Source organism: Balaenoptera musculus, chromosome 10 (genome assembly GCF_009873245.2).
Source record: "Balaenoptera musculus isolate JJ_BM4_2016_0621 chromosome 10, mBalMus1.pri.v3, whole genome shotgun sequence".
NCBI lineage: Eukaryota > Metazoa > Chordata > Mammalia > Artiodactyla > Balaenopteridae > Balaenoptera > Balaenoptera musculus.
Genome location: NC_045794.1, coordinates 55,708,065 through 55,716,392, shown reverse-complemented (window position 1 = coordinate 55,716,392; position 8,328 = coordinate 55,708,065).

Genomic DNA, 8,328 nt, shown 5'->3' with positions numbered 1-8,328 from the left:
AATTTTTCATCCCTGTGTCACATACATCGTTGTATCATTCCAAAAGTGATTTAAGTAGATGTATAACTGATTCGCTTTGCTGTACAGCAGAAACTAACACAACATTGTAAATCAACTATACTCCAATAAAAGTGAATTTTTAAAAAAGTGACTTACATTTACAAATCTTATTCTTTCAAAAATAATCCTCTTAATAAACTCAACTTGCATTTTTCTTCCCCAAAGACATTGGCCACAACCAGAGTTTAAACAAGACTTTCTCCCGTCGTCCGTGTTGTGACTGTGCATGCATTCTGGGTTAGCCCAGAGTCTGAGGCTGTTGAGCCTGAATCAGTGCCCTACGAGGCAGATGCTGGAGAAAACAAGTCTCATTTTCATAGGCTGAGGGCAGCAAACTGCATTCCTTCAACCTCAAGTGTCATGGAGAAAACTCTTCCAATTAGAAAAGAAGGCTCCCGGAAAAGCATATGGAACATTTTTAATTTTAATTAAAATTTTAGAAATTATGCACTGAGATTTTAAAATAAAATTTTAGAACTAATTTAAATAGAAGTGGGGAGGGTGGGAGGGAGGGAGATGCAAGAGGGAATATGGGAACATATGTATATGTATAACTGATTCACTTTGTTATCAAGCAGAAACTAACACACCATTGTGAAGCAATTATACTCCAATAAAGATATTTAAAAAATAAATTAATTAATTAATAGAAGGAGTAACAGATCTAGGACAACCAGCTGTTCCGCATTAGGAATAATATTAGAAATTGGGGCCAGAGAAGTGGCCCAAAATGTCCCTCTTGGTCACTCCATGTTTAGCAGCAACACATATTTATTTATTAATCACATGTATGTAGGTATTCATTCATTCATTCTTTTAATCTTCCTGAGAAGTTCTGCAAATGGCTTCACCATTTCCCTCCTCCTGAGCTGTTTTCCTCACACTTTGCTTACATCCTTTCTGGTTCCAGCCACATATCTTGGGTCAGAGAGTCCACTCCTAAGACTTCTAATCTCACCTGTAGTGACTTCCAAAGCCTCCTTGAAGCCACAAGATCACCTGGTTCAACACCTGTACCTTGAAATCTGATCATTCAAGATTCCAGTCCAGGGGGACTTCCCTGGTGGCACAGTGGTTAAGACTCTGTGCTCCCAATGCAGGGGGCCTGGTTAGGGAACTAGATCCCCATGCATGCCGCAACTAAGAGTTCACAGCACGACTAAGGAGCCCACGAGTGCAACTAAGGAGCCTGCCTGCCAACAACTAACGAGCCCATGTGCCGCAACTAAGGAGCCCGCGAGCCGCAACTAAGAGCTGGGGCAACCAAATAAATAAAATAAATATATAAAAAAAGATTCTAGTCCATTCTCAGCATTAAGTATCCCAAAACAATAAAACGTGCCTTAAGTTGTTTGTTTGTTTTTGTTTATTTATTTTTAGGCCATGCAACACGGCTTGTGGGATCTTAGTTCCCTGACCAGGGACTGAACCACTGGGCCACCAGGGAATTCCCTGTTTTTATTATTTTAATAAATGCACACAAAACAAAAAACTCTTCAACCTACCAACCATTTATAATACCATCTCTGTTAATCTTTACTGTTAAAGGTTCCACAAGCACTTGAAAAGAATGTGTGTCCTCTGCTTGCTGAGAAAAGGGTCCTCATGAAACCTGTTAGACAACTTCACTCTCAGGCCACTTGCTCTATCCACTTCTGACAGAGGTGTGTTAAAAATCTCGATTATCCTTTTTATTATTGCTTGTTATGTTGTTCATGATTGTTTTCTCTCTGTTACACTTTTCCTTTGCTTTTTTTTCCCCCATCGTTTCCAACTTTCTGTTGAAGAGATGCAAGGGAGGATCTGGATGCTTGTTCCAAACTCCTGCTCTGATGGGAAAAAACCCAGTCACTTCTGGCACAAATGTACTTTTTGAAAGTGGAGAAATAGATTTAGCCCCTCATGCACTCTCCTGCTTTGTCTACGCGAAGTCCAGAAGTTTGTCAAAGGATGAGTCCTCATCCTTCACCTGTCACCTCTGTGTTTCTGGCCCTTCCTGAATGGGAGAATGGAATACAGGAGCAACGAAAGACAGCGAGACCCGGAGGGTGAGGCAGAGCACAAGCAGCTCCTGCAGTTTTTGGTGGACAATTCAACCTTGGATTTTAGGGATAGCTCTTTCATTCCTCCTTCTCTCTCCCTCTCTCTGCTTTCCTTCCTCTAAGGTAACATTGAGGTTTAGGGGGAATTCTTCAGGGAATTAATAAAAGCTGCTGTAGGGAAATGCATTCATTCGTCAAGTATTTAAGTGCCTGCATTTGTATAGATCAATGAATAAAACAGACCCCTATCTTTGTGAAGCTTACACTCTGGTGTGGGGACGGACAGTAAACCATAAATATATGACTATGTTAAAATGGTACAGTATAAAGTTACAAGTTCTATGGAAAAAAGAAAAAAGTATAGGGCAGGGTAAGGAGAGTCCAGATTGCTGGGAGTGAGGGTGAGGCAGGCCTCGTGGAAAACGCGAGGCTTTTGAGGAAAGACTAGAAGGAAGTGAGTTAGCCACACAGACAACAAAGAAAGGGCTTCCCAGGCAGAGCTGGAGCAAACGTCCCAAGCTGTGAGTGCGCCTGCAGCGTGCAGGGGCAGAGTGTGAGGGCCGATGGCGGGGGCAGAGGAGGGGCTGAAGGGTGAGAGGAGATGAGGTCACATGCTACATAGCCCTGAGGCCGCTCTGAGGATATGGATTTTTGAGTAAAATGGGGGCATCACTGCTGGGTTTCAAGCAAAGGGGGGACACGACAGGATCGCTCTGGCTGCTGTATCGTGAACTGTGGGGAGTTAGGGTAAAAGCGGGGAGATCCTTTAGGAGGCCATTGCAATATAAGTGGAAATGGATGAAGAGGTTGGATTCTGGATATGTTTGGAAGGTAGAGCCAACCAGCCTGCCAGACTGGGCAAGAAGGTAAGAAAAAGAGAAATGTCAAGAATGACTCTGAGATTTTTCATCCGAGCAAACGGTAAGGGAATGTTGCAGGAGGAGTGGGTTTGGGGTGGGGGAAGATCAGTCTGGTTTTGGGTGTGTCGGTTTGAGATATCTATTGGACTGCCCGGAGTCTATTGGACTGCGGAGATGTTGAGGAGGTCATCGGACTAACGAGTTGTATATGAGATGCCCCAAACTTTCCACCTCACATGCTCTCCTTGTCCCTCCACTAAACTCCAAGACTCTAGTGGGCAGGGGAGGTCTGGGAATTCAAAGCCCCTAAGAGAAGACCTGCGGTCAGCCAAGTAACTGAGAGGCCAGGCTTTAATCACAAAGTCCCTCATAATCAACTCACCTCATGGCCCAAACTCCGGCCATCTCCTTCGTATTCTCCCCACATGGGCGGAGGCAGTCCTGCACGAACTGTTTGAAGACGAGTTTTTTACTTTCAGTCCATTGCAGAGTGATACTTTTGTAAAAGACAAAATCAAATGCCTGGCTATCACAGCAGTACCCAACTGCTACAGAAGTTTCTCAACACTGATTCTCAATTTCTGTACGTACTTTGTTTGAACAGGTAACAAACTGCTCATGGGCTGGCACTGGTCCACAGACCATACCTTGAATGGCACTGGCCTAGAGGACTTTTATGGCCTGTATGATCCAGGAGTAGTTCATAAACCCTGTGATGGTCATTCTTTGAGTGAACTTCATTTCTAGCAGGTTCTAGATGTTCATCTTGACTTCCTGATTTCTCTGACCCCTTAGGGCAGGGATATTCAGACTGTCCCACTTGGATGTGCATCTTCACACCAGGGAAAAGGGGGAGACGAAGGTTGGGTTAGAATGGAGATAAACATGACAACATTCAGGAACCCATGAGGAGAGGCCGTACTTCTCCACAGCCACACAGCGCTGTGTCAGGGGAAGAGTGGACAGAAGTTCTAGCTCATAGTTTCCTCGCAATTTTCGAGGTGTAAGAAATTCACAGGCTTGACACCCCTGTGAGGAATGCTGTTTGAGTACAAGCGCTGGATGTCCTCAAGATGTTCTTTGATTACAGAAGAATGGTCCTCTGTTTGGCTGAATTCTCCATGACAAACATTCTGTGATAATAAGCAGACATTTCCTTTCAGCACACAGGTCCTCACCAATGTCCACAGTCCTGTGTGTGAGCACTGGGAGACCTTCTAGTGAAGTTCCCTCTTCCTATGGTTTTATGGAGGCCCTGGACCATTATTAGAGTGAGTTTTTCCTAGGTCCTCTTATTGAATATCTGTAGAACCTTCATATTGATGCCCGGCTCCAAGATCTAGGCATGATCTTGTAGTCATTGGTGATACTGCTTCCTTCATCTACCAACTTAACTTGAAGAACTGGGGTAAGTAGTGGGGATGAGGTAGTGACTGAATAGGTGTAAGGTTGCTGGGGCAAGGGGAGCATTGGGTAATTGGGGATGACCAAAGTCAGGGAGCACAAAGAGGATGGTGGAGGGCAAGGTAGGCCACCTCCCACTTGGTTGGAAAGTTTGTTCCTGGTTGGAACTGGTTCACTCACCCCAAGCCAGCAATAGCCCCATGTTTGGACCCCATTCGTAAGTCCCCAGGTCCATCAGATCATTCCCTCTCTTCCATCCACCTCACTCGCTGGGGTTTGGTGCTCTATGGAATGCAAGGATGGCTGGGGTCAGGCTAGCCACTAGCCTATCTTCACTTTTAACCAGTTACATTTACTTATTGCTTCCTGGATTGTAAAATCTATCAGATAGATCAAGTCCTCCATTTTTACCCCTTTTTACCCTCAAAAGTTCACTGGCATAATTTTAGCTGCAAGTATCAATTAAAAGTGGCTTAGGGCTTCCCTGGTGGTGCAGTGGTTGAGAATCCACCTGCCAATACAAGGGACACGGGTTCGAGCCCTGGTCTGGGAAGATCCCACATGCCGCGGAGCAACTGGGCCCGTGAGCCACAACTACTGAGCCTGCGCGTCTGGAGCCTGTGCTCCGCAACAAGAGAGGCCGCGATAGTGAGAGGCCCGCGCAGCGCGATGAGGAGTGGCCCCCGCTCGCCGCAACTAGAGAAAGCCCTCGCACAGAAACGAAGACCCAACACAGCCAAAATAAATAAATAAATGAATAAATTAAAAAAAAAAAAGTGGCTTACACAAATCAGGGTTTATTTCCATCTAGAATAAGACTGGAGATAGGCAGCTGGCGGCATTGCTTAAGCAGCTCAGCACTTCTGGATCAGGTTCTTTCACCGCTCCTTTACCAATCAGCACAATTCTAGATATCCATGTTCTGTGGATGTGGCAACATGGTAATAAGAGAATTTAGCATGTCTAGCCTCTAGAGGGTAGGTGAACAAAAACAGGGATAGGTATTTGGTTAGGAAACCAACTGTGTCTTCCATAGCATTTTTGCCTACTTTTCTCTGTATAATGTTTTGGGAAATTGTATAAAGCTTTCCGATTCTAACAAATATGGCCAAGGCGTCACTCCATAATTCTCTAAGAACTCCAGTCCCAAGGTTAGTCTTGCTTCCAAACTCCAGGCAGAGAAAAACCTGGAGAGTCTGCTCATTCCTGTGGTAAACTGCAGCTCTGGATATCCCAGGAGATCTCAACAGACTCATTGATTTTGAGCCTCCCATCTCTTGGGTTAAGGCCCACCCATCACTCTCCTGCACTGAACTGCTGTCTCTAATTTTAAACTGAGAAAACAGGAATTGAGAAAACAGGAAACTGACTTTTTGGGGGTAGTGTAAGAACGAACAGGAAAAAAATGAAGACATTTGGTTGATACAGATCATTTGATTTTAAAAGGAAAAATAATCTCATGTAGGTAACAAAATAATTCAAAATTTAGAAGTGAATATGAATCTAAAACTGCTCTTAAGAAATAAAGTCCTATTTATTTATTTATTAAAAAAAATTTTTTTTGACCGTGCTGTGTGGTAATTGTGGTATGGGTATTTCCTAACCAAATACCTATTCCTGTTTTTGTTCCCTGACCAGGGATCGAACCCGTGCCCCCTGCAGTGGAAGCATGGAGTCCTAACCACTAGCCTGCCAGGGAATTCCGATAAAGTTCTTTTTAAAAAAGGCATAGTCCTGGTTGGTTAAATAACTATGCAGGCTTGTTCTTGTGGTATACCTAGTATTTATGAGATATTTTTAGTTAAATAGAAAAATGTGAATTACTATGGTTTGGGTGATGTTCTGTTTTCCAAATTAAAAACAGTATAGCAAAAAACATCCTCCAAATACCCATAAATAATTAGTTGAATTGGCAATAATTCACCTCCCAGTGATCTCATGTGAAGTGTAAAGCAGACTGGATAAATCAAACGAAACCATGTCTTCTAATGTAACAAATATGAAAATTAATGTTTTGCATAGACTTTTAAAAAACAATATATGAGTAATGAAGTGCATATGAACAAGAAAACAGTTCTCATAAGGACCAAACAAAATCTTTCTCATTAATTTAATCTAATATGCTCTCAATGTAAGTGAATGAGAAATTACAATTTTAATCTGAAAAAGCAGAATCAGGGGATTCTGAAGATGGAGGGTCCCTTGGAAATCACCTGGATCCAAGCCCTCATTTTATAAATGAAGAAACTGAGACCTAAGAGGCAAGGGAGTTGTCCAAAGCCAAAGGCCACCCTGGTCAAAAAGGCAGAGTCTGGACTGGAGGCCATGATCCTGATGTCTAAGCCAGCCCTGCTCCCAAACAGACTGGCCTTTCTCTTGGCAGGTTTCTTTCCCCTTTGTGAACCTCAGCAGTGATAGAGACAAGAAAATGCGTAACTGATCACCCCTTAGTGGGCTTGCAAGATTGTTTTTTTCCAAGGTATGCTGGTGGTTCACAAAAGTTAACTGTTGATTTTATTAATAGCAACCCACATTTCAAGTATATTCAGGAGCCAAAAACAAAACTCCTTTTCAGAGTAAAAGATCATCCCTGTTACAGAAGTATGTGCACTTCTTCCAGGGTTACACAGGGATATTTTGTGCTTTACAATTTTAATCCTGTAATAATAAATTAGCATTATGAAAAAAGTCGTAGACTCACACACAAAAAGCCCCCATTCATGTCAAGCAACATTCAATATTGCTTGAAATATTGCAGTTCTGCAATAGCAACAGAATTGTCTATACCCTGGGATCCATTTCCTTAACTCTCATACACTGACCACTCAGCTTTCTCCAACCCACTTTTTGCCTCCATCACGCCACTGAAACAGCCTTACTAAGGTCCACAGTAAACTGTCAATAAATACAGTGGTTATTTTTCTGTGTATGTCTATCCTGACCTCTCAACAAAACTGTCACCTTTGGCCATCCTCTCTCCCATTATATCATCATCCTTGTTTTCCTCCTACCTCTTTGACTCTTCCTTTTCAGTTTCCTTTGCAGAATTACCTACCACTGCCAGTATATGCTGGAGTTCCTGAAGGCTCAGTTGTAGACTTTTTGCATTATACTGTCTTTCTAGGTAAGCTCATCCTGGTCTATGCTTTCATCCTCATCAGGCATACTCCAGTAACTACCCGTTTATCTCCACTCCAACCAAAACTCTCCTGTCCCCAATAAGACATACAGATGGCTAATAGGCACATGAAAAGATGTTCAATATTGCTAATTAATAGAGAAACGCAAATCAAAACAATGAGATATCACCTCACACCTGTCAGAATAACCATCATCGAAAAGTCTACAAATAACAAGTATTGATGAGGATGTGGAGAAAAGGGAACCCTTGTACACTGTTGATGGGACTGTAAATTGGTGCAGCCACTATAGAAAACAGTATGCTTCCTCAAAAAAATAAAAATAGAACTCCCACAGGATCCAGCAATTCCACGCCTGGGTACAAACATATCCAGAAAAAAATGAAAACTCTAATTTGAAAAGATCCACAAACCCCAATGTTCATAGCAGGACTATTTACAACAGCCAAGATATGGAAGCAACCTAAGTGTCCATCGACAGATGAATGGATAAAGATGTGGTGCGTGTGTATACACAGACACACACACACACACACACACACATATACAGAAAATGGAATATTAGCCATAAAAAAGAATGAAATTCTGCCATTTGTAGCAATGTGGATGGACCTAGAGAACATTATGCTTAGTGAAATAAGTCAGAAAAAAAAAGAATGTATATAGCAAAACAGAAACAGACTCACAGATATAGAAAACAAACTAGTGTTTACCAGTGGGGAGAGGGAAGGGGGGAGGAGCTCCTTAGGGTTATGGGATTAAAAGAAACAAACTACTATGTATAAAATAGATAAGCAACAAGGGTATATTGTATAGCACAGG